This window comes from Petromyzon marinus, chromosome 9 (assembly GCF_048934315.1).
Source record: "Petromyzon marinus isolate PM22_M1 ecotype Great Lakes invasive population chromosome 9, UKy_Petmar_22M1.pri1.0, whole genome shotgun sequence".
Taxonomy (NCBI): Eukaryota; Metazoa; Chordata; class Hyperoartia; order Petromyzontiformes; family Petromyzontidae; genus Petromyzon; species Petromyzon marinus.
Window position 1 is genome coordinate 3,175,566 of NC_133675.1, and position 27,569 is coordinate 3,203,134.

A 27,569-nucleotide genomic window follows, 5' to 3' on the forward strand; every position below is an offset into this window, starting at 1 on the left:
TAAGGGGGGGGGGGGCAGGAGCATCCCATTCCGATGCGGAAAAATCGGAGGAAGACGAAAGTTGGGGGAGGGGACCGGGCTTATTGGGTTAAGGGGTGGGTAAGGGGGGGGGGGGCACCAGATGGCACGAGGCGGCGCGTTTATGTTTATCGCTGAAATAAAAACCACACAAGGAAAGTATTTTTCAGATTTTCTGCTGAGGTCAGCAGGGGTTGGCGGGGAGGTTGGGGCGGTGGGAGGCGAGGGGGGGGGTGATGATGATTTGAAGCTCTCGCAGCCGCGGCGAGAGGCTCCGCGCGCGTGGCTCATCCCAGAGGGGCAGCTTCGGCCACTGCCGCCGCAGCCGCCAACCGTCGCGAGGCGGGCGACAGCGGTCCCAGGGCTACGGTCTGCGGCTCGTGCGCGTAATGACCTCTCCATTCAATTACCGGGCCGAGCAACATCACTGCTACTGAGTGAAGTATGGGAGAGCAGGGGGGGGGGGGGAGCCTGGGTGGTGAATTGCCCCGTCGGCAAAATTAATGCATCATCATGAACGCCAACAACAGCAACACTCCAGAGATAATGTAGAGGGGTGGGGGGGGAGGGTGGACTTCACATCCAGCAGTGGATTAATTATGGCTGTTGATCGATCCGCTGAAGTGTGCATCATCATCATCACCACCGTCATAAGTAGATTTTGCATCACGATCATGATGATCATCGTCAAGGGCAGTGTGCAATCCACTGTTGAATGCCGGCCGTTCTCGTCTACGCGTTTTATCACCTTTAGCTGCAATTCCATCACCAGTCTCGCCCATCGGCCACCATCGTCCCTTCTCGCCATGCCGTGTCTGTCCTTTCTATAAGCCCGCTTTGTTGTATTGACATTCAAAACATCAATGCGATCTCGTGTCTAATGTTGTGATGTCCACCACTGCACGTGTTGCCCCCTTCCTGTGTCTCAGAGCCTTGTTTCGTTTTTTTGTGTCCCGCGTGAGCCTCATCCGCACGTCTATCGATGCAATCAGCTGATTCGTCCTTGGGTCAGACCAGATATCGGTACCACCCAATGTGGCAAAACGTCAATGGTGCCATTTTATTTGTTACACCAACAGAAGTAAAATAATACGCGATAACCTTTCCAAATGAGCAGCTGTTCAAATTTTATTGCCGGAAACTTGTTTTTGCATCCATCTCAATCACGCCTATTTGCACAGACATAACAAATAAAACATTCCAACACCTCTGCTGTTAATTAAGACAATAACAATTTACAAAATGAAAAGTTAGTCCCCAAGGCATGTATTTTATACATATTCTTGCATTTATTCACACTTGTTCTTCAATTTCAGTGACTTAGTTAAGTCTGGAATAGATTGGTGCTATCTATTTTCCTTCTGTTTCGAGTGGCTTGTTTACTCATGATCATGTATTGGCAGGTAAGCCAAGTACTGGTGGTTCTGTATTATTTCTGTTCAGTAAACAAATCTAAAGTGCTAGCTTTACCCTTAATGCATTGTTAATGTTCCTGTTAAAATTATTAGTTAAGGCCAAGTACGACAGGCAAAAATAATGACTTTTGTTCAGTTTGCCAATTTTTTTATATTTTTATATTTTGTTTCTATAAATTGTAAACTTTCATAACATGCACACAATTATTACAAAAAAAACATTTGGTAATAATTGATTATTAAAATCATAAAAAAAAACTAACTATATTTTATAAATAGTTCGTTTTTACGATTTTATCCAAACTTCGCCAAGTAAACAAAGCCTTAAATTCGCAATTTGTCTCCTCATTTTAAGAAATAACCGAGTTGAATTACATATCATTGAAAAACGTATTCTCTGGAGCAGATGTCTAGCTTCGTCACATATGGCTATTTACTTTGCTGTCACGGCAATAAGAGGGGGAACACTAGTGTAGAACTCTCAAATATCATTACTACTAGCATCACAATGCCAGAACTGGCATTGCGATTTTCTAAAAATGACATTTTACATGCCGAGTTTGACAACTCATGTTTTATAATAGGTAAAGCCACATAATTATATATTTTGTCATTTTCATTTTATGTGGTATTATATAGGCTAAAATCGTGTTTTTTAATGTGTCAAGTGTCCAATATGACCTAACAGCTGAGTACAGAAGTATGTAGCTCAGACAGCTGAGAGACCTGATAGGTCAAGGCAGGTCCAAACTGTCCCATCTAGATCTACAGGGTCCAAGAATCAAGAGAGATGAAGCAGATGTCCAGTCTCTCATTGACGTTATGGAGAATAACTGGATCAATCCTATGTCCCCTGATGAGACAGATCTGGTTAACCTCTCCACTGGCACCACGGCTCCACCTGATGTGACCAGGGATCTCTTGAGAGCTCTTGAGGCAGGAGAAGAGGCCTACCAGGTATTCAAGCAAACAGGGTTGACTGAGGACCCACCATCTGTGAAATTCCACGACAAGATGACCAAGCAAAGTCTGAAGACATTCTCCAATATCAGCACAAAAACAGCACATGGAAAGAAAGCAGAGGATGTGGTTCTGAAGACAGATAGAAACCTGCTCAGCCACATGATTCTGGTGGCTGAAAGCAGGACGGTGAATATGAAGGATGTCCTTGCCTACCCACTGGGCCCACTGCCATGGGCACTGGCAAATGCTGATGGCTCCCTACGAAAAACAAACAAGGCTGCACTTGCCAGAGAGCTTGGAAAGAATGTCTCCTGCAGAAGACATCTCAACCCCATCTACTCCCATCATTGATGGGATGAGCCTGGTCCAAAAAATGAATGGCAACAACAAAACCTTTGCCACGGGTGGCAGAGTCAGCCTTGACCCAGGTCCTCCACGAGGGGGCACAGAGTGAGAGGATTGATGTTGTTTTTGATGTCTACCGACAGACTTCGATCAAAGATGCTGAACGACTGAACCGGGGTGCAGACACCACTCTCCAGTACAAGAACCTTGCAGGGGGACACCACGTCCAGCAGTGGAGAACGTTCCTGTGCGGTCCCTCAAACAAGGCCAGTCTCATCAAGTTTCTGGTGGAAGAGTGGAAACTCCCACGATACAGAGAGATGCTGCATGGCGAGGTGTTGTACCTGACCTGTGAGGAAACCTGCTACAAGTTGACAGAAGATGAGTGTGAGGAAGTAGCAGAGCTGCACTCCACGCACGAAGAAGCTGACACCCGTCTGCTCCTGCATGCACTGCATGCAGGAAACGTGGGCTCAAATGCAGTTATCACAGCTGAGGACACTGAAGTATGGGACACAGAACCGCACACGGTTTGTCGATATCAGCAAACTGGAAAGGTAACTTGGAGACAGCATCTGTGACAGGCTAATTGGCTTGCACGCCTTCACAGGCTGCGACACTGTCAGTGCATTCGCCGGTCGAGGGAAGCTGAATGCCCTGAAGATGGTGAGAGAGGACACTTCCTGCCAAGAGAGGTTTAGTCGACTGGGGCAGTCACGGAATGCGAGTGATGAGCTGTTCCAGAAAATTGAGCAGTTCACCTGCAGCATGTATGCTGCTAACAGCAGCACTGGTGAGGTGAACGAACTGCGCTACCAGCTCTTCTGCACCAAAAGGGGAGAAGTCGAGTCCAGCCAGCTGCCACCATGCAGAGACTGTCTCTCTGCATGCATGCTCAACGAGCCAACTATCAGGCAGCAATCTGGAAGTACTGTCTGCAGGCTAACCCTGTGGTGCCAAGCCCGACTGAGTATGAATGGACAGACGATGATTGCAAGCTGGCATTTACTGGATGCACTCCACCACCTGCACCAGATGTGGACTTGGAACTGCTAGCATGCAAGTGTGTGCGTTCATGCAAAATGCCAAGCCGCATGTACCTGTTAAATGGACTGACATGCACAGACATGTGTAGATTACAGACCTGCAGTAACCAACAACTGCAGGATGATCCAGAACCTGACTTTGAACTCGGGGAGTCAGATGACGAGATAGACGAGAAGTTTGGTGAGTGACACAGGGTGGTGATTCTGATGGTATTACTGTGGTAGTAGTAGTATCATTGATGCACAGTGTGGTGATTCTGGACTTGGTTACCCTTGTTAACATCATCTAAGTACACGCAGAGCTTGATAACAATAATGTAACCTTCTTCACATATACCCATCACTAACGATATATATCGGATTACATATATCATTGACTAAGTATATGCGAATGTTAATGTTTATAATATTCAAGTAGTTCCTTACCTCATTATGGTATTCCTTATTACCCTGTGTTTTCATTGTGTATGTAAACAAATAAAGACCAGTTTGTGACCTAACTGGCTTTGGTCTAGGTAGTTTTTCAGTAACAATGCCCATTTCATTGTTCCGGACGCCTGTCATAGGGTATGGGCATAAAAGTCATGGTGACTACAAATAAGCTGCCACTCCGCAAAGGTTACCATATCAGAATATGTCCCACACACAATGGAGGATTACAAAAATCATTACTAGACTTTACCAACTCAGGTGGTACCAATAAGTGTTTTTTTCTTGGTCTGGGCCCATGGACTAGATGGACTGTACACAATCGATGTTAAACTCCAGACGGTCACTGCATCGCGTGCCGCTTTCAGATGCGTTTATGCGGACGTCTGGAACGCTCTTCGTTTCCGACATTAGGAAGCCACTGGGAGCTACGGTGCACTTTTAAATCATCATCATCATCATTATCTAGATTGATAACGAATTTCTTAAGAATTGCTTTTTGTGTTGAGTTTGTTGCCCATCCCCCGCACATCCGATGAGCACGGTTGGCTATGCACGGTATGAAAGACGTTCAACATACATATCTACATACTCGCCATCTGTTTCCATCTGTACGGGGATCGAGTGTTGCCCTTTCGCGCAAGCGGGTTTTCTCCAGGTGCTGTGACTTCCTCCCACTCGTATAATTAGCACAAGTCATCATTAATTGTCTGAAAACGTCTTGGTATGAAAACCCGAACCCTGAAAGAGAGTCCTACAATTCAGTGTGTCTCTCCTGGGTAAATAAGTTGATACGTTCGTAAATACGGCCGTGTTGTTGACGAGTGTGTTGAGGTTTGTTACTTCCATTATTGATTAATCTTGCGAGTGTTGATCGTCTCTTTCTATTGTTCATCGGGGGCTTCCCCCGAACTCGTAATGTAACATTGGCATCTAATTTGCATGTCACTGTGCCAAGTCGAAAGTAATCTATTCTTCGGCGAGGCGATACGCGCGTCGATCGCTCAATCAACTCTCCCACCGCTATTCAAGAAATGAAAAGAATCGCCATCGGGCCGATGGTGGGTGCTGCTATCCTTGTATCGGCGTTTGCGTCGCACTCCATGTAAGGCGAATTACTCGGTCGACGGGCGACGGGGCTCGCGTACGTGTGAGTGTTTGACGCCACACTCCCCGCCTGCTGCTGCTCTGTCGCTGAAAGCAATCGTCCGTCCCGCAGAGATTTTGGGCTTTCGGACTTGGCTAATTACAGTATAGGCGTAGACTCTACTCTATCCGCGCCACGTTTCACTTCTCTAGCCCTTCTAGAACGTCATTAGAATGTACATCAGGCACTCACTTAGTCCTGGGGGTCTAGGGTTACATGAATTAGGCAGTGCAATGCATTGCATCCTCAATCGCACGCATTGACAGAGGCTGCGTTGCACGTGGGGCGAGTTGGGAGGGGGGCGAGGGGTAGGGGGGGGGGTTAAGAGTGGAGGGAGGGAACTGCCATTAGTGTTTCATCAAAGCCGCCGCAAACAAGGATGGATCTTTAATTACGAACGTGTAATAATTACAGCTCACAAATCAACGTCGTTGACAATTATCTCTGTTTAGGACGGACACGCTGAGTCGGCGGAAAAGACGCGCGGTTCTAGCTGCGGGCAAGCAGCAGCAGCAGCCTCCACTCACCAACAGCACCAGCTGCTTCGTCGGCTCTCTTGGTCTCCACGCACCACCCCGACCCTTTGATGTCGTTGATGTTGTGACTCTGCGTGTACCTGGACCCTCCCCCCCCCCCAGGTTTCCCTTCGTCAGGTGGACCCCCCCCGCCCCGCGATATTATCGCACTCCCCCCCCCTCTCTCTTACTACCCCCCCCTCCAACCTCTCCCATGGGGGTGCGTGCTTCGGGCACTCAATCAGTCCCTCCATTAAACGCGCATTATTACTCATCACCTCGCACCCTGCCCCCCCCCCCCACATCCTCCTCTCCATCATCTCCGACAGCTTCGCGGCCAGGAATCACGGGGGACCACCACGGGCGGTTGATTTGAGTTGGGAGAACCCGATGAGCCACGTGGTTCTTTCCCTTTCAAACTGAAGTCGGCATCGGCGGGACGTCACAAGGGGAAGTTACACAGGTGGGGACATACAACAATGGCAACGGAACACTCGAACAATACAAGAGAATAATACGGAGAGAAACAAACATAACGGCTTTGGTTAAAACGTATACGAAGAGAAGGATGAATTACAAGCGCTAATTCACGGTTGTAAAATCACAGTCGCAAACGCACACGCGCAAGTGTGGCTGTAATCGAGGCGCGGAGCGTGAGTTGAGTTTTATTTTCTTGGCGGTGAGTTCACGAGATCGAAGAGGAGGACAACGAGGGGACTCCAAGCAGCGAGAGCTACAACATCACAAACGTATCGAACCCAGACTCCGTGGGATTGAGAGCCGCATACGAAACACGACACCGGACATTCACGTCAAGGACAAAACACAAATGCCCCCGTATCGCCTTTAACAGACTGGCGAGACAAGTTCTGCTCGCGAGCAGCTTATGAAGACCCGCACAAAATACGAGCGGGTGGGTGGTCAGCATCACGCCCGGCCGCCTTTGTATCCCCAGTGGCGATAATGACACACGCCGCACTAAATTCTCATTTTATAATGGATTCGGAGCGCAGCGCGTTATCCGCTACGCCCCCCGCCCCCCACACACACACATGCACGCCAGTCACGTGAACAAACGCAATTCTACACAAAGACAAATTTCCCCTGCATAGCCCAATGGTCTCCTCGGGGCAAGTGCTGTTAGCGAGCACTTGTCAAGGCCGAAACTGCGCACGAAGGGCTGGTGTTAACAGCACTCTGCCCGGTCGCTTTTGTATCCCCAATGCCGATGTTTACATTGCACACCAGGTAATAATTCAAAGCTGAGTAGACCTGGGGAAGGCACACGACTTGTTTAGTTAGATATTACTCGCCACTGCCGATAGCTCGTGGTCTGGAATTGAACTGAGTTTGGCGGCCGGGTTCGTGGCGCATTGCGCTAATCACTGACCCCCACCCCACACATACCCCCCCCTACCCCACACATACCCCCCCTACCCCACACACCGCCCCCCCCTGCCCCACACACCGCCCCCCCTGCCCCACACACCGCCCCCCCTGCCTCACACACACGTTCTCACGCAGAGACACGCGCCCACGCGTACCAAGCGCAGCACACGCAGCACCCACGTACGCGGCATCGTCCATCACCAGTGAGGGGAAAGGGCACTTATTCACCATCGCCGCACACACACGGACGTCGCGCGCTGCTGGCAGTCAATACGAGTCGTCGCTGCGGCACGATCCCTCATCCCAGCCCCTCCACCCCCACTGCCTCCCTCCCGACTGCCAAAAGCCCCTTTTACTGCGCGCAAGCGTTCAAAAGACAAAGGTCCCCCGTATAACCTTCACAAACTCTTGGGGCAAGTGCGGTTTAGGGAGAACCGATAAAGGCCGGCACGGCACACGAGGGGGTGGGTGGCTAGTACGAAGCCCGGCCGCCTTTGTCTCCCCAGTGCCGATATGTATACACCGCAGCAGATATTCATTTAAGGCCGAGGATACCTAGGGGAGGCCCAGGATTCGTTCCAAGATTCCACACTGTTAGTGGCCCTGAGCGGGAATCTAAATCCGGTCGCCGGATTCGTAGCGTGGTGCGCTAACCACTCCGCCACCGCCCCCCGTACGCTGCACGCACGCGTACGCGTGCACGCGCATAGAGGCACGTCTGGATGCGTGCGTGCGTGCGTAAACAGACGCGCATAGACGTCGACAGCAGCACGAAGAGTTACACAGACGCGCGCCAGCACACGCCCGACCGCGTAGAGCAGAACAAGGCAAAGATCCTCCATATAGCCTTCAGCAGACTTTTGGGGCAAGTGCTGTGAGCGAGCAGCTACGAACGTCGGCACGGCACAGGCGGGCGGGGGGAGGAGACGTGGGGGAGGGGGGCAGCACCACACCCGGCCGCCTTTGTCTCCCCAGTGCTGATGTTTACACTCAGTAGACACCCCGGGGTAGGGTTCCCCTATCGGGGATCTTCTTGGCCACAGGGAGCCTCATCACTTTCCTCGATACCCCAACTCTCTCCCTCCCCCCTCTCTCGCCGTCGGTAGCGGGAAGCATCGACTTGCGTGACCAATAAAAAAAACATGTTCCAGCGCTGGCACCCACTTCCTTAAAATAAAAACCTGTCTCCCCTACCCCCTTATTTCAAAGGCGTCTTGGACAATGGGTCGTCCCCTTACCCACGGCTAAAGCCGCCACCCAGCGCGAACAAACACTGCGCAAAGTGCGTTTGTCGCATTAGACTTCAGAGCCAATTAGTGATTGCGAAACTACAAATGAAACCATGCCCCCACCTCCCAAACTACCCCCACCTCCCCAAAAAAAAAATCCACCACACCCCCGCCCCCTGTCCGTGCCCCAGCCCCGGTCCTCCCCACCCTAACCCCTCCCCACCACCTCCGCAACAAAACTTGTTTTCATTAAATCCCCTTTTTGCCGCAGACAAATGCCTTGGCGATGTCTGGCGAGAACTTACAACTTAAAAAGGTCGTGGGCGTTTCAGCTGAACACCTCGGGCGGTGGCCCCTCCCCCCGCATCCCCCCACCTCCACCCCCCCGCCCACAGTACTCACACCCCCACCCCACCTCCCACACATCTCTCACCCCCAACCCCCCACCTCCTCCCGCCCTCCACCCCGCAAGGCTGCACAGCCCACCGAGCTGCCCTGGCCATCATCCCTGTGGCAACAATGTGAAGCAGAGGGCCAGGCAGTGGGACATTGGACGGCGTTAGTGCTGATGCCACGATGAACGCGCCGGGGGGGGGGGGGGGCACGGACATGTTCCGCCTTTGTAAAGTTTAACACGTCTTGGTGTTTGCTGCTGTTTAGTGTTTTTGTTGTTGTTGTTCTCGTTCTGCTACAAACAGCGACTGTGTTCCATTCAGGGAGCTGTACAAAGTTGAGGTGTTCCGACTCCTGCAGCTGAGAGGCAGAGTTCATTACCAGCGAACGCAGGCCGATAGCCACAGCCATATTTGACAAGGCACACATTAGAGTCACTGCAAAGATGAATGGAAATTAATCAATACTAACGATCGTTACATAACACCTGCCCGTATGTACAGGTGAGGATGGATCTCATGCACTGGCGGAGCCAGTGGGGGGAGTGGGGTGGCACGTGCCCCCCCCCCCAATGGTCCGATTGAAATCCATAATTTCGATCGGATCATTGGGGTTTTTTAGTAATAATTCGCATTTTGCGACCCCCACTGCCACTGTGTAGCATATTATTACGCGCCAGGGACTCTATGAGATGATAGGACAATAGTCTGAGTCCATAATTGGCAATAAGTAACGGCAAAGCAGTTATAAGTGACTCACAGAATTGTGCACAGTTGCGTCTACAGTCCACGACTTCCCTGAAGGCATCAACACCTTCAGCGAGCGCGATGGCGATCACACAACGCGGTTCGCAATTCGACCCTCGATCGATGGCTGCGTCATCGCTACACACGCGTCGAATAAAAAGCAAGGGACAAGTCCTTGCTTACTAACAACTCCTTACTTACTAACTCCTTACTAACAACTCCTTGCTCACTAACAACTCCTTACTTACTAACAACTCCTTGCTTACTAACACCTTACTAACAACCCCTTACTAACAAGTCCTTACTTACTAACAACTCCTTGCTTACTAACAACTCCTTACTAACAACTCCTTACTTACTAACAACTCCTTACTTACTAACAACTCTACCATTTTTCATTGCTGGAGGAGTTGCCCCCCTTACCTGAAAATCCTGGCTCCGCAATTCATCTCATGGAGTTGTTGCCTGGTTGAATAAAGGTCACGGCCTGTTTTTGGATAACAGTTGCTAATGCGCCACCACTTGGTTAAATAAAGGGCCGTGACGTATGCACGTGCGTATGTTGAACTTCTTTCGCACCATACGTAGCCAACATCACTCATCGGAGGTGCGGAACAACGTAATGTTATCAGACTCCTAACAAAGCGAAATGAAGTACATCGATCAACCAGGTCTCATTGGAGAAACATAATAACAATAATAGCAGCGACCCTCAGTGGGTTAAATAAAGGGTACCACGATCTATTAAATGGATGTCCTGGCCCTGTAGGTCAAGGTCAAGAGGTCATCACGACAAATGTCGTTGATGTTAACACACATCGCCATCGCTTCCTTCCGTTGTTTGTATTGTTTATATATATTTCTTTTATTTTGCCTCATCTCTTCTGTCAATCCTAATCCGGTAGTATTCATAATGTTGACATCTGACCTTTAGAGTCCACTCTTACAGTCCCATCGCCACAGTCATCCGGCTTTAGGGTCACCCCCTAGGTCGCCGACCCTGAGTGCCACTCAGAATCAGTATTTATATTGGAGGAATTCGGGGCACGGGATAAGAGCGTTACAACAACAGGCAATTAAAATACAGTCCACTGCCCGTCTAGGTCACCTCCGCCCTCCTCCACCCTGCACTCCACGTGTCCCACCGATGGCCACCAACCCTCTCTCTCCCCGATCATATACGCAACACGTTCTTGCAACGTTCCATTCCGAACGTCCAAGTAGCTTACCCTAACCTAACCCCTTGCCTGAAATTCCTGGCACTCCTAGAATTCTAGTAGAAGATCAGAAAGATAATCTGTTTTTGTACTGTAGGAGGAATCAGATGAGCTATGAAGCTCTTGTTCACAGACGTCCAGTAGGGGCGGGTCAGAAAGTTACAACAGCAAGCCTACGTGTTAAACTGGACAACAACAAACAATACAAAAAGCCAATAGGAGTACAAAGTATACGTTTTTTTAGCAATGGGGGGAAATGTTTCAATAAAGATAGCATCAAATAGCATTCTCGAGACGCTGAATATTGTTGTTTTTGTTTAACGCAGCATCGCACGCGAAGGCCCACGTCGCTACCTCCAGCACAATCGCTGCTGCATGTGGCACAGTATGGGCGCATTGCGCCCGTTCGTTTCAAGTTTCCAGTTAAATTTGTTTATCCTTTAAATAGCCGAGAACTCAAGAGTGACCAAGATTAGTCACATCTGCCAAGGGTGACCCGGTGGATTCGTCTTGCCGAGCAGCGGGCGGTGAACACTACGGTGCATAATCATCATTGAGATATCTGCGGTGTCCATTTTTTTTGGCGATGTTCGTACCCTGACGCCGGCACACATTACGTCGTGAGGAGGGCTCTTTAACGTCCACCGAGAACGAAGCTGGTCGTATCGCGGCGATAACATCCGCAACTATTAATCAGGGCGGCCGCTGGAAAATTAGAACCGTGCACCTGCGCAACAAACAAGCGGGCCGCGTCATCGCTCCAACACCCGCGCGCGCTTTCATTTGCGAGCGTTAGAAAAATGGAAAACGGCGTTCCCTGTGATCAATAATGGAACAAAGCGAATGTCTCATGAATATGACACAACGGGGAGCCCCATTAAGGTGAATTTGTTTTCTTTGGGCTGATATCTATCATGGGATTACGCGCCTCAGAAGCACTCAAGTCAAATACCCGAAACAGACAAGAGTTTGGGCCCCTCCCCCACCACTAATTCATTATCAGACTCATAATCACAACAGCACGAACACGAACATCTTTGGCTGTAGCGAAACTCGCAACAACAGCAACAACACTTTGTAAATACTTTTACATACTCTTCATAACAAACACTCATAATTAAACTGACAACTACAACTCTCAATTCGACTTTAAAATATTAAACATGTTAGCAAGTGCTGAATAAGTGTTGCCCATCATTCGGTAAGGAATGACAATTCGAGGACGTATCTGTTCATCCGTTCGTTAGTTGGTGGAAGTGGTGGCTTCTGTGTTATTTGATTATCTATTTTGAAATGCTTCCAGAAAACGCAACAATTGTCGGCTCGAGACGATGAATGTCTTCTTACGGAATTGATCCACGCCACGCACAAGAAATGCAACCTAAGCCATGGCATGCGTAGCTGCCAGACACGCCCCCACCTCCATCCTCCACTACCCCCCCCCCACTACCCCCCCACTACCCCCCACTACCCCCCCACTACCCCCCACTACCCCCCCTCACTATCAACCCCCCCCACTCTCAACCCCCCCACCCACCACCAACTCTCACCCCCCCCACCTCCACCCACCACCAACTCTTACCCCCCACCCCCCAACAAGTCTCACCCCCCCACCCACGACCAACTCTCACCCCCCCACCCACCACCAACTCTTACCCCCCCACCCACCACCAACTCTCACCCCCACCCCCCCGCCCCCCACCCACTCTCACCCCCAACCATCATATCTCTCGCTCCTCCTCCAGTCCTCCTGCTCATCATCGTCATATAAAGACAAAGATCCCCCGTATAGCCTCAACAGACTGATGGGGTAAGTGCTGTTTGCGAGAACCTAAGATGAAGGTCGGCACACGAGGGGGTGGGTGGCCAGCACCACGCCCGACCGCCTTTGTCTCTCCAGTGGCGATGTTTACACACCGCACCAGGTGCTCGCTCGAGGCCGAGTCGACCTAGGGGAGGATCAGAACAGATTCAGATAATCGTCAGCGGTGTTGGCGATGAGCGGGAATCGAACTCTGCCCGTCGGTTTCGTAGCGCAGCGCGCCCACCGTTGCACTACCGCCACCATAGCCATCTCTGTCCCCTCTGCCGTCCCTTTGCCCCCCCGCCCACCGTCCCAACGGGACCGTACAGCGCAACATCGCTAATCAGCCACATTCCAGTAAACGTGCCAACGTTGAGCTAGGTCGACTCAGCCGCGACGTTGAGCCAACGTTGGCACGTGTTTGGAATCGTTGGACCAACATTGGCCCCAACGTTCCATGTTTACTGGGGATGACTTTACCCACCATGCCGCAGGCTATGCAACCAAGGGAAAGAACGCGCCCGAGAGCACGTCAAGCGTGGAGATGGAGCGATGAATTCAGCGCACGCGCAGGATGCGAGATGGATGCGCTGCATCGCGGAAGCGCGAGAGGTCGCAACGGATTTGGGGTGGGATGGTGGGCTTCATCCAGCAGTGGATTGATCATAACTGATCCTGCTGCTGTTCATGATGATAACGCAAGTCGCGGAACGCTCATTAAATTATTTCAGGTTCACATTGGCTCGTCGCGTATAGCGCCACAGACAACTCGACAGCATCATTGAGATCAACAACGTCAGGTACTCACAGAGAAATGTTTCAATGCGTTTGTGTTGGTCAATGTATGTGGCCTGGGTGCGTGGGTGTGTCTGTGTGTGTGTCAGCCTGAGGCGAGTGGGGAGCGGTGGCGCAGCGGTTAGCGCGCTGCGTTACGAACCCGGCGGCTGGGGGTTCGATTCCCGCTCACGGCCAACACCACCAATGACGATTATCTGAATCGGTCCTGGGTCTCCTCTAGGTCGACTCAGACTCAAATGTGTACCTGGTGCGGTGTGTAAACATCGCCACTTGGGGAGACAAAGGCGGCCGGGCGTGGTGCTGGCCACTCACCTCCTCGTGTGCCGTGCCGGCCTTAATAGGTGCTCACTAACAGCACTTTCCCCAAAAGTCTGTTGAAGCTACACGGGGAATCTGTCTTGTTAGCACTCTACCTTTATGCGTGCATGTACACACAAGTGCATCTTTAAAAAAAAACATAATTTCAACAGAATTGCTTTTTCTTTAAAGGTGCATTGTGTTTTTAATCTGCACTCAATATTTGTCCACACACACTCAAACCACTGACAACAATGGATGCTCCCAGATCAAACGTGAAGGCATAAAGAGACAAAGACAAAGATCCCCCTTGTAGCCTTAAGAGACTGTTGGGGCAAGGTGCTGTTAGCGAGCACCTATGAAGGCAGGAACGGGGTGGTGGCCAGTACCACGTCCGGCCGCCTTTGTCTCCCCCAGGTACTCATTTGAGGATCAGTCAACGAAGCAACACACACACTATATATAGGTACGAACCGGTGGGCGCTCGCTCGGCTCGATGGGAATAAGCCATTCCACGATGAAGGCGTCATCGATCGGGCAGGCCAGAAAAAAAAAGTGACCCCTCTCATCGGCGCGTCACTACAGATGGGGGACGATCGATTCGCCGGGACGCACCGACCGAGAGAACCTGGGCCCATTGATTACAATCAGGCGTAATGAGGCTGTCGCCGCCACGATTCCTGGACCAGCAGAATGCACAGCCCTTGCTGCTGCTGCTGCTGCCGCTACCCCTGCTTCTGTTACCGCCACTGCTGCTATTGCCCCTACTATTGCTGCTATTCATACTGCTGCTGCCCCTGCTGCTGCCACTCCTGTCACTGCTTTTGTTCCTGTTGCCCCTGCTACTGCTGCCCCTGCTACTGCTGCCCCTGCTGCTGCCCCGGTTGCTGCTGCTTCCCCTGCTTATGCCCCTGCTGCTTCCACCCCTGTTGATACTTCTGCTGTACCTGCTGCCACTGCTGCTGCCCCTGCTGCTGCGATTACTGCTGCCCCTGTTGCTACTGCTGAAGCTGCTGCTGCTACTGCTGCCCCTGCTGCCGCTGCACGTGTCTTCAGGGCTGCGGTGATGAAGGCTGAAAAGCCGCACGTGAAGGTGCCCTCCGTCCGCCAACCACCAGGAAAATAACAACTCACGCATAGCCCTTCGTCAACAACGCTGCCCAAAAGATAACACATGAAATAGGCGACGTTTCGGGTAACGGTCCTTCTTAATAGCAGATACACCACTTACCAAGAGTCTCGCTGACTACCCACAAGTCACATTACTGGTAGGATGCAGGAAGCGGTACGTGACGAGTATCCACAGCCATGATGAGACGTACGATCGATGTGGTGTGCCGGGGAAGGAAAAATTTACCGGGTCACAAACCCGGGCAGTCCCAGGTGAAACTCCCGCGGCGACGATAAATCACCGCCTCACCCCGCGTCTCCCCCCACTCCTCGTCTCTCCCAATCCCCCCACGTCTCCCCCTCACCCCGCGCGTCTTCCACTCACCCCGCGTCCCCCCCCCCCCATTACCCCCCACTTGACTTGCACCCCCCCCGGCTCAGCCTCCGCCCCCTCCACCAGACGCGACCGACCTTGGCTCCCACGTGCTTGGGGCTTTGTGGGCCCCAAGCACGTGTACCGCCCTCGACGTAGACTACATTAAGATTTCGACACATCTCATCAACCGCATGGCCTTCTGAGAGCACAACTTTTTGACCGGCATTCATTTACTCCACGCATAGTCGGGACCGGCTTCGACATTCGGTGTCATCGTCGAAACCAGTATTCACATTGTCCACACCGTGCAAGGTGACGAGTGGCATTTAACGACACTTCATCACGCTGCTCAGAGTTGTTTGGTGAAGGCACGGGGGCATAAACTATGGCAACGTAGTACAGTAAACATTGGCTTTTTCTGCACTGCCCTCTGCTGACAATGTAGCCCCGAGGCAGCCTATAATACCTGGCTGTGCGCGATGCTCGCCCATTACTGGCTCTTTCCAGGCAGAGATCTGCTCATCTTCCCAGATGTGGCGACCTCGGCCGCTGTGCGTGCGATATGGCCACACGCAGTCATCATGAATAGCAACGCCATCATCATAATCATCGCCATCATCAACGTCGTAGTCGTCAGCATCACACGACTGCTCCCGGGCATCGCCACCTTGATCTGTCGACGGCTCGAGAGCAATAATCGCTGGGAGGTTTTCATCCGCATTGCTGCCACCGCAGAGTGCGGTGGTGGTGGTGGTGGTGATGGTTGCGGTTAGCGCTACGCTGCGCTAAGAACCCAGCGACCCGAGTTCGATTCTCGCTCACGGCCAACACCGGTGACGATTATCTGAACCGGTCCTGGGCATCCTCTAGGTCGACTCAGCCTCAAATGAGTACTTAATACGGTGCATAAACTATAAAATATATTTTTAAAAAGATTTACCAGGTAAAGCCCACTGAGCTATATGGCTTTTTTTTCTGAAGCGACCTGACCACAAATGATAGCTCAACGAAGTGGCTTATCATGTGCAAATGTAGAGCAGACAAATACTCTAAACGCACGTTTCTAAATGCGGAGGGACAAACTGGAGGACCCGGAGAAAAATCCACGCGACCACGGAGAGAAGATGCAAACTCCAAATATACAGCAGGCATAAGAGTCGGGATCGAATCAACGACCTCCTGCATACCAGGTGAGGGAGTTAACACCTCGCTCAGCAGCCCAACTCGGGAGACAAAGGCGGTCGGGCGTGATGCTGGCCACCCACCCCCTCGTGTGCTGTGCCTTCATAGGTGCTCGCTAACAGCACTTGCCCAAGAGTCCATTGAGGCTACAGGGAGGATCTTTGGTGGTGGTGCTGTGGTTGCTTTATCGCTTAATTAGCTGCGAAACATTTCTCTTTGCAAGGCTCAGCCACACTCGACCTCCAGCGCTTAATTCAAATGGGGGTCACGATTCCTCCGCGCCTCTGCGCCAACGAAGGTCAAACTCCAAATAACACCCCCCCCCCCCCAAACCGCTCCTCGCCCCCACCCCCCACAATTGGCCCCCACCTCTCCCCTTTCATCACAACAAAGGAGACTCCCAGTAGGGATATCGACCTTTTTTAATTTTACATGCACAAAGAAAACTCGATATTTTGTAAATGCAGAATGGCAGTCATTGGCACGCTACGGTCTTTGTATATATATCTATGTATGTTTTAGGGGATATTTATGCATTTTATTCGATTCAGAAAATACCTCAGTATTCCAACATTTTATACGGAGTGCTCTTGCCAACATCATCTGGTAACACGGCAGCATTTCTTTCACAAGCCTGACTCTGCTGATGAGACCCAGAAAGGTCCAGAGTTTGCTCGCTTAAACACATACTGCTGAATAACATCAAACACAATTATTTGGTGATACCGATGCAGCTGCAGCTGCCGCTCTGGCAGTCGCGCAAAATTAATAAAATGCCATTCAACACATTCATCAATAACACCGTGTGGCCTTTAAAACACAACGTATATAACAGGCGACGCTAAGAGCAATGGCCCTTCTTCATGGCGCGCGTCACGTGCTATGTCGGGAGTGATTTGCCAGCCCTAGGCGCTCGCGAGCGTTCCACGGGGTCCAACTTGGGGGCGGCGCTTCATGACCTCCTGACCTTCAACCCGAGGAACTCCTTTGGCCGTGAGTCGTCTTCGGGCAGATCTTCCGCGAGGTAAAACGTGATCCGGACCCCCCAGGCGTACACGTAGAGGAGAGGCGGGGGAATTAGTTACGGTGGCTGGGGGTCACGGTGAGATGTGTGGGGGGGGATCTAAAGACTGAATGTTGGGGGGGGGGGCTGTTAATCCCAGCTGCGGTGGCCATAAATGTAGCAGTCGGACAGAGGTAATGGGGCTTTGGGGAATTAGTGGACCAGGGGGGAATGGGTGCCGGGCAGGAGCGGAGTATGTCTGATGCCCCCCCCCCGTGGCTCACATTTCAACTAATATTTCATCCGGACTGTGGGTGGTTGATGAGGCGTGTGGTGAGTGCGATGTGAGTGCGGCGTGGGTGTGGTGTTTGTCTTGTGTAGGGTGTACAGGGTGCTGTGAGTGTGTATGCATGTGTGTGTGTGTGATTAGCGGCTGTGTAGTGATTAGCGCACTGCGCTACGAAGCCAGCGAACTGAATTATATTCCCGCTCACAATCGATGACAGTGTCGAATAGGTTATGGGCCTCCTCTAGGTCGACTCAGCCTTACATGAGCACCTGGTGCAGTGTGTAAACATCCGCATTGCGGTTCTGGCCGCACACCATATTGTGTCCTGCGCCGGCCTTAATAGGAACTCGCATACAGCGCATGCCCCAGTAAGCAGCCCGTGTAGCCTACACGGGGGAATCTTTGTATGTGTGTGTACTCTCTATTATTGTACGAGCACGTACAGCCTCTGAATAGATATCGTGTTATCCACTGGTAAATACACACACACATAACACACACACACATATATACTCACTGTTTACACCACACATTACACACACACACTAATGACAAAATACAAAGATCTCCCCTTAAAGAGACTGTTGGGGCAGATGCTGTTAGCGACCACCAATTAAGGCTGGCATGGCACACGAGGGGGTGGGTGGCCAACACCACAACTGGCACCAGGTACTCTGCTGACTGAGTCAACCTATTACGCAAACAACAGCCGCCATTCGCCACTAAATGGCGGTAACGTCACCACGGCGTTTGTGCCAGGCTAGTTGCACTTCGAGGTCACATGAAGTGTCGAAGGCTCACTGCTGCCAGGTCACGAGACAGATCCAAGCGCCATAGTCACACAAAACGAAGACAAAGATTCCTTAACAGACTGTTGGGGCAAGTGCTGTTGGCGAGCACCCTATGAAGGCCGGCACGGCACACGAGAGCGTGGGTGCCCAACACCATGCCCGGCCGCCTTTGTCTCCCTAGCGGCAAAGATTACACATCGCACCAGGTACCCATTTGAGGCTGAGTCGACCTAGGGGAAGCCCAAAGTCAGGTTCAGACAACGGTCACAGCGCTGTTGGACGGGTTCGTATCGCAGAGCGCTCTCCGACTGCTCACGGCACGACCGCTCAACCCGCACGCACGTCTCAGACAGTGGCGGGGAAACCTCGCGCGTCCTGCCGTCTTCATGAATTCCTCACAGGGGGATGCTGTGCGAGAGGAGAGTAAAGCGAGCGAGGGGAGTCTGGGGACTCCGCGCGGAGAGAGTCGCCTCGGGTCGTGCTGTCCTTGCGCTTCCAGAGAGCCCCAGGGGAGGGAGGGGAGCCTCTCCCTCCTCCTCGCTCCTCCCGACTCGCTTCATCGTACATTCGCAGGCAGCCCGTGTGTTGCACTTGGTTCTTTTTCTTCTTCTTCTTTTGAAGGCTACTTTTGTTTTACTTTGCCCGGGAAGAATTTTATCCACCCGTCCGCAACATTACTCACCCCACAGCTCACCAATATCACCACTAAAAACTTACCCCACAGCTCACCAATACCACTACTAAACTCACCACACAGCTCACCAATACCACTACTAAACTCACCACACAGATCAAAAATACCACTACTAAACTCACCATACAGCTCAACAATACCACCACTACTAAACTCACCACACAGATCATCAACACCACTACTAAACTCACCACATAGCTCACCAATACCACTACTAAACTCACCACACAGCTCACCAATACCACTACTAAACTCACCACACAGCTCACCAATACCACCACTAAACTCACCACACAGCTCACCAATACCACTACTAAATTCACCACACAGATCACCAATACCACTACTAAACTCACCATACAGATCATCAATACAACTACTAAACTCACCACACAGATCATAAATACCACTACTAAACTCACCATACAGATCATCAATACAACTACTAAACTCACCACACAGATCATCAATACAACTACTAAACTCACCACACAGATCATCAATACCACCACTAAACTCACCACACAGATCATCAATACCACTACTAAACTCACCACACAGCTCACCAATACCACCACTAAACTCACCACACAGCTCACCAATGCCACTACCAAATTCACCGGGCAGCTCACCAATGCCACTAGTAAAGTCATCACACAGCTTACCAAGACAAGCACAGACTCCAGGTCTGCCTTGTAAGAGAGATGTGGAGTTAAACACTCGGGTTCATGTTCAAATGTAAACGAGGTTTTCGTTCACAATGGTGAACAGACTTCATAGGAAGATGCATCATTCCGCATGTTAGCAAACAAGACCCATGTATCTCTCTACTCGTGGGAATAATTACGATGATGATCAAGAGAATGATGAATCAAAGCCACCATCACCGCCACAAATACCTCCACGTGCGTCACTAATATCGTTTAAATGACATGCGAGCCAATGTCATTCGGTGATAAATAAAAAAATAACAATAAATGATCGTCATCATGATCATCGTCATGATCATCGTCATAAATCAACCATTGTCGTATTCATCATCATCATTAATCATCATCGATGTATTCATGATCATCACCACTGCCATCACTAACAACCATCGTCTCATTCGCCATCACCACCACCATGATGATCGTCTCCGTCAATAATCGTCATCATCTTCATCGTCGTCATCATCATCATCACGTGGGAGTAAAGAGATCAGCGCGGTGTTCCATCAGAGCCCCGCGGTGACCTTGGAGCCCAGAGCGCCCCCTCGTCGTCTCTCGCGGACGGCCTCATCCTCCTCCCGGCATCTGGCGCGCAAGGACGCGCCCGTGTTTGTTTGTTTTGGTGATTGCGCCGTGAGCCGCGTTACTACGCGAATGCTTCTGACTGCGTGTGCCTGTGGGTCAGTGTGTGTCTTTTATCTTTGTGTGTGTGTGTATTTGTGTCTGTGCACGTGTCAATGTGTGTGTGTGCTTGTGTGCGTTTCCTTGTCTTCATGTCTGTTCGCGTTAAATTTATTTTTGCTTGTGTGTGTGTTTGTATGTATGCCTGTACGTATGCCAGTGTTTGTTTCCGAGTCGGTGTATTTGTATTTACTACTAGCGGCAAGTACCCGCCGTTGCCCAGGGGGAAACATAAACTTCAAAACTTCTCTTAAAAACATAACAAACACATACGCAAATACTCAGCTATTGTGAAATCCCGGCGTGCCGTTTGTCTGTCCATTTGTCCGTCAACAAAATTCTAAGAGGCTTGCAGAAGTCCAAAAGGTAAGATAAATTGGGGGGTGAATAGTTGATCTAAATGGTTTCCGAAAATTGTCGACCGCCCCCTCAAAAATATTTTTACCCCCTCGTAGGCATATATACCTACACACCCTACATGCAATAGAGTGGCTGGTATCTAGTGACTCTATAGCAGTATCTGACTTGACAGTAGGATCTGGCTCAACAGTAGTATCTACTGACTCTATAGTAGTATCTACTGACCCTCTATTCGTATCTGCTGACTCTGTAGTTGTACCTACTGACTGTACAACAATATCTACTGCGTCCAGTAGTAGCTACTGACTGTAGTAGTATCAACTGACCCTACAGTAGTTTCTACCGACTCTATAGTAGTAACTAATAACTCTATAGCAGTATCTGATGACTCTATAGTCGTATCCACTGACTATAGTAGTAACTTTTGACAAAAAATAAAAAAATAAAAGCAAAAAAACCAAGACGTTTCGATCGCAATGTAAGCGGTCTTCGTCAGGCGGAAAGAATGAAGACCGCTTGTGTTGCGATCGAAACGTCGGGGCGCTGCAAGCCGGCAGATGCGGGATTGCCTCCCGCTGATGGTTCCGCCGTGTCGAACGCGGGTAATACCACCCTGAGATTGACCCGTGCAGAACGGGGACGCCTCCAGGCGGAGGATGCCTCCTTGTTGAGGCTAAGGCGATGGGTCACATATGCTGATGAGAGGGTGGGTCGACGCGGGGTGGCCCCGATAGCGTAGCGCTGCGCTACGAATCCGGCGACCCGAGTTCGATTCCCGTACACAGCCAACACCAGTGACGATTATCTGAAACTGTCGTGGGCGTCCCCTAGGTCGACTCAGCCTCAAATGAGTACCTGGTGCGGCGTGTAAACATTGCCACTAGGGAGGCAAAGTCGGCCGGGTGCGGTGTTGGTCACCCACCCCCTCGTGTGCCGTGCCGGCCTCCTTAATACAGTGAGGGAAAAAAGTATTTGATCCCCTGCTGATTTTGTACGTTTGCCCACTGACAATGAAATGATCAGTCTATAATTTTAATGGTGAGAGACAGAATAACAACAAAATATCCAGAAAAACGCATGTCAAAAATGTTATAAATTGATTTGCATTTTAATGAGGGAAATAAGTATTTGACCCCCTCTCAATCAGAAAGATTTCTGGCTCCCAGGTGTTTTTTTATACAGGTAAAGAACTGAGATTAGGAGCACACTCTTAAAGGGAGTGCTCCTAATCTCAGCTTGTTACCTGTATAAAAGACACCTGTCCACAGAAGCAATCGATCAATCAGATTCCAAACTCTCCACCATGGCCGAGACCAAAGAGGTCTCCAAGGATGTCAGGGACAAGATTGTAGACCTATACAAGGCTGGAATGGGCTACAAGACCATTGCTAAGCAACTTAGTGAGAAGGTGACAACAGTTGGTGCGATTATTCGCAAATGGAAGAAACACAAACGAACTGTCAATCTCCCTCGGCCTGGGGCTCCATGCAAGATCTCACCTCGTGGAGTTGCAATGATCATGAGAACGGTGAGGAATCAGCCCAGAACTACACGGGAGGATCTTGTCAATGATCTCAAGGCAGCTGGGACCATAGTCACCAAGAAAACAATTGGTAACACACTACGCCGTGAAGGACTGAAATCCTACAGCGCCCGCAAGGTCCCCTGCTCAAGAAAGCACATATACATGCCCGTCTGAAGTTTGCCAATGAACATCTGAATGATTCAGAGGACAACTGGGTGAAAGTGTTGTGGTCAGATGAGACCAAAATGGAGCTCTTTGGCATCAACTCAACTCGCCGTATTTGGAGGAGGAGGAATGCTGCCTATGACCCCAAGAACACCATCCCCACCATCAAACATGGAGGTGGAAACATTATGCTTTGGGGGTGTTTTTCTGCTAAGGGGACAGGACAACTTCACCGCATCAAAGGGACGATGGACGGAGCCATGTACCGTCAAATCCTGGGTGAGAACCTCCTTCCCTCAGCCAGGGCATTGAAAATGGGTCGTGGATGGGTATTTCAGCATAACAATGACCCAAAACACACGGCCAAGGCAACAAAGGAGTGACTCAAGAAGAAGCACATTAAGGTCCTGGAGTGGCCTAGATAGTCTCCAGACCTCAATCCCATAGAAAATCTGTGGAGGGAGCTGAAGGTTCGAGTTGCCAAACGTCAGCCTCTAAACCTTAATGACTTGGAGAAGATCTGCAAAGAGGAGTGGGACAAAATCCCTCCTGAGATGTGTGCAAACCTGGTAGCCAACTACAAAAAAACGTCTGACCTCTGTGATTGCCAACAAGGATTTTGCCACCAAGTACTAAGTCATGTTTTGCAGAGGGGTCAAATACTTATTTCCCTCATTAAAATGCAAATCAATTTATAACATTTTTGACATGCGTTTTTCTGGATTTTGTTGTTATATAATAAACCTACCATTAAAATTATAGACTGATCATTTCTTTGTCAGTGGGCAAACGAACAAAATCAGCAGGGGATCAAATCCTTTTTTCCCTCACTGTAGGTGCTCGCTAACAGCACTTGCCCGAAAAGTCTGTGAAAGCTATACGGGAGATCTTTGTCTGCGTCTTTGTGCGTGCGAGCGAGCGAATTAGTAGCTGCGTTTACCCAGAGGTGACCTCTGCCTGAATCGAAAGGCACTCTGGGTAAGGGGCGATTTAACCCGTGCCGCTGCCTCCGGTTTGAGCCGAGAGTAGCGACCACGAGTTCGACTCCAGATTCGTGTGGGCTCAGCCGCTGATGAAGCCAACTCCACCAACCAGTTCCGGCGTCGCACGTTTGTTGTTTTGACCATGCTTCACCACGCTGGTCAGTGCGCGTTGGTGAAGGGAGGAGCTCCAGGATCGGTTCCAGTGCCGGATGAATGATCGTCGTAGCAAAAGTAGCTACATATGCTACAGGCCCCGCACTTTCAAGGGCCCCGCGCTAAATGCGTTCAAGCTGTCAATTCAGTGATTCTGCACTTGCTCTATTACTATAGTGCTATACTGCCTTCAACTTTTATAAACGACTGGGTGTTTAAGGTTAGCTATTTGTCGTATTACCTGTCTGTATAGCAAATGAAACAATACAATTACTTTACTATGCAAGTAAAACATTTAGGTTTTAACATTTACGGGGTTTTTTTCATTTAGGGCACTGATCGGTTCATATATCACTGGCTACTAACGTTAGCCATGGCTGGGAATCGAACTCAGTTGGTCGCGTTCACGGCGCAGGTCGCTAACCACTGCGCCACCACTCCCCCCGAACGACAATTTATTTCAGCTAAAAGTTTAAAAAAACGCGATTTCGTGTCCGTAGCAGTCAAACTGAGCGTCGTTCGAAGGTCAAGAGGCCACCGCGTCCAATCCCGATGTTCATGCCACTTCCCCTCGCCAACGCGCCCTTCCTTCCGCCAGATCTCGCAGCGGCAGCGCAGCCGCACACGTGACCTTTACGTGAACGCGCTCACGATCTCGTTACCCACGCTGTCTCACTCGAGCTCTTCCCTTTGATCGTCCACCTCTGGGTGCCACTGCGGTGCCCGCCTTGGTCACCTGCACCACCCCCCCCCCCACCCCACACACACACACCCACGTGCCACCCAGCGCAACCTCCTATCTACAACGCTCTCGTGCCAAGTAAATACGGCAACAAAAATGCTAATTTTTCCACCAATAGGTGCTCGCTAACAGTATTCCTACCCGCAACCACACGGAACGATCTCAGAGGATCAGAGAGTGGAGGGTTCATTCCTATTCCAGACGCCTGGCTCAAAACAGTGCTCATCCGTGGCACGCGCCAACCGTCTCGCGAAGGAGCAGCGGCAAATGTCGTCGCTTAACGTGCGACGATGAAGGGGTCAAGCAGCAGCAGCAGCAGCAGCGATCGGCAGCGGGTAAACTAATCTCGCTCTCGCGCTAATGGGCACGGAGCGGCAGCCGGGGGGACGCCTCGAGCTACCCGCGGCTCTCTCTTGCGACGGCGCCCGAATCTCTCCGAGCAAGCGCGCGGCCCCGCTGATTGTGCTCTCTTTATGAACTAATTAAAGCGATTTGATCTCGGCAAATCGAGCGAGCACGCTACCGCTGGGCGTGAGTTGACGGCAGTCGGGTAGACGTGCTAGAGAGAGATAGGACGAGGAATGAATGCGACGATCCAGCGATATATATACACACGGTGCACTGACATTGAGTAAACGAGTAGCATCGTGCGGGAGAGAAGCGATTATTCTATGATATGTGTCTGTGTGAATTGTATGTATGCCAGGCCTTCATAGGTGCTCGCTAACAGAACTTGCCCCAAAAGTCTGGGCAGGCTTTACGGGGGGCCTTTGTCAAGTCGGCTCACGGGGGCCCTTGCAGCCACTCCGAGGCGCTATTTTCAGCTCAGTCAATAGGAATACATTTATCGTTAAATTAATTTGGTGGATGTTTTGGGTATAATTATCCAGGTTTGTGGAATGTGTGACGTAAACGGGCGGATGATCGGGTGCCCTGGCTGACTTAATAGGTGCTCGCTAACATCAGGTCCACGCACAGGACGAACAGGGCAGAATGAGGCTAAACGGGGGATTTGTGTTAACAGCCTCGTGGCATGCAACCGCACTCTGACGCGCTATAAATTAAAACTTTACGCGCATCCTGGTGTGGATAAAGATGGCTTTTGTAGTGATCTCAGAAGGAGTTCTAGAACATCTTTTTTTGGGGCTGTTACCTGACCGAATGGGTAGACTACGGGGTGTGACGTTGCGGTTTGCACGACTGGAGTTAACACGAGAGGGAAAATATCAACATATAAACTTCACAACCTTGTGTTGTCCTTGCTCCCCTCTCTCAACACTTAGATTAGCGCAGTTGGCTACACACGCTGCGAAATAAGTTCAACATACATACGTAACTGGTATTGGCCAAAATATCCCAGTGGCAAACTTGAGCAGCAACATAATTCATTTGGGATTACACAGCAGCAGCAGCAACATCGCCCCCGTCCCCTGCGAAATAAACTTGGCAGGACCCTCCTTAATAAGAGTCTTGCGGCGACTGAGTGAGGCTTTCCTGGATGAACCAACGGAATAACAACAACAATAATAATAATGCAGTTTAACACGTAGACTTTCGCGACCAATATTATCCATAAGAGGTGTTTTGGGTTTGATTTCGTAAATATGAATGTGTCGTTTAACCCGCCACCACCCGACACAGCCAATTAGGAAGGTTTGTCACGTAAACACCATATGCCAATTCGTTACTACTACAGCACACCGGTTGTGTGTTGGAGAGTAAACCCACAGCATTTACAATTGTTGTGGGTTTACTGTTGTTGTGGGTAACGAATTGGCATGTTTTGTTTACATGACAAACCTTACTAATTGGCTGTGTCGGGTGGTGGCGGGTTTAACGACACATGTATATATATTTGTAGTGACTGAATGAGATACACTAAGAGTTGGAGGCACTCTGTTTATGAACACGCACCAACGGGTTAACACTTCCAAATAATCCATCTATAGTCGACTACGGTTCCCAGTCAGGACAGCCGGTAGGCTGCCTGACTGGCGACGCCGAGATGGTGAAGACGGAGACGACGGTGAAGACTCCAGCAGCAGCACGACGGGGATCCCCCCACTCCAAACGACAGCCCCAAGGTCCCCTCCCGGGGCCCCTCTTATACTGTCAGCGTGGCCTGGCTCCGCCCCCGGCCACGCCCCCTTTCTGGAACCTACCTGCGGGTTCTCGATGTGCCCCTTCCGTGACCTTTACCCTAGATTCCTCTCTGCTCTATCACGTGGCCTGCTGTCAGTCAGGGCTGCTGTAAGCTGCAGATCCCCTTGCCTGCCAGCAGACAGCGCTATGCTGCTACGTAGATAATTCTATGTCACTACATATTTACGCGATCTAACCCAAACACCTTCTATGCCTACTATAATCGCCCAGGAATGTCTGTCCTTAACGCTCGTGACGTCGCGCCACATCGACCAGCCCCCCTCATTAATATTCATGAGCAGGTGACGTCCTCCAAACGGACACCCCCCCACCCCTCATTAATAATCATGAGCGGGTGACGTCACTCAATATGGAGTACTCCCCCCCTCACTAATACCCATGCGCAAGTGACGTCACTCCACATCGAACAGCCACCCTCATTAATAATCATGAGCAGGTTACGTCCTACACATGGACCCCCCTCATTAATAATCATGAAAAGGTGACGTCACTGCACATCGAACAGCCCCCTCATTAATAATCATGATAAGGTGACGTCCTCCAAATGGACACCCCCCCCCATTAATAATAATTAGCGGGTGACGTCACTCCACATGGGGGGCCGAGGCGTCTTCTCCCCCCTCCTCGGCGTCAACTTACAACCCTCACTACAAAGGCAGAACCCTCACGTCATCACGTGATCTCCGTGACGCTGTTGAGACATCAAAGTAAAAAGGACGTCTTGATGAACAAGGGATTATAACATTTTAATGAAATAAGTCTATGTCACCGCGCCCTTACAAACTGCACACGCATTCATGCAATGAATATATCACGTCGCGTGCTGCTTTTCCGCTTGCAAGTTTCAGATTTACTGCAATACACCCGTCCCTGGACGGGCAAGAGGCTAGT

General features: G+C 50.5%; 1 protein-coding gene across 1 annotated transcript in view; it reads right to left on the minus strand.

Moving 5' to 3' along the window:
- LOC116940697 (complexin-1) overlaps positions 1–27,569 on the minus strand; it is a 336,567-nt gene that overhangs the window by 107,031 nt on the left and 201,967 nt on the right. The window lies entirely within an intron of this gene.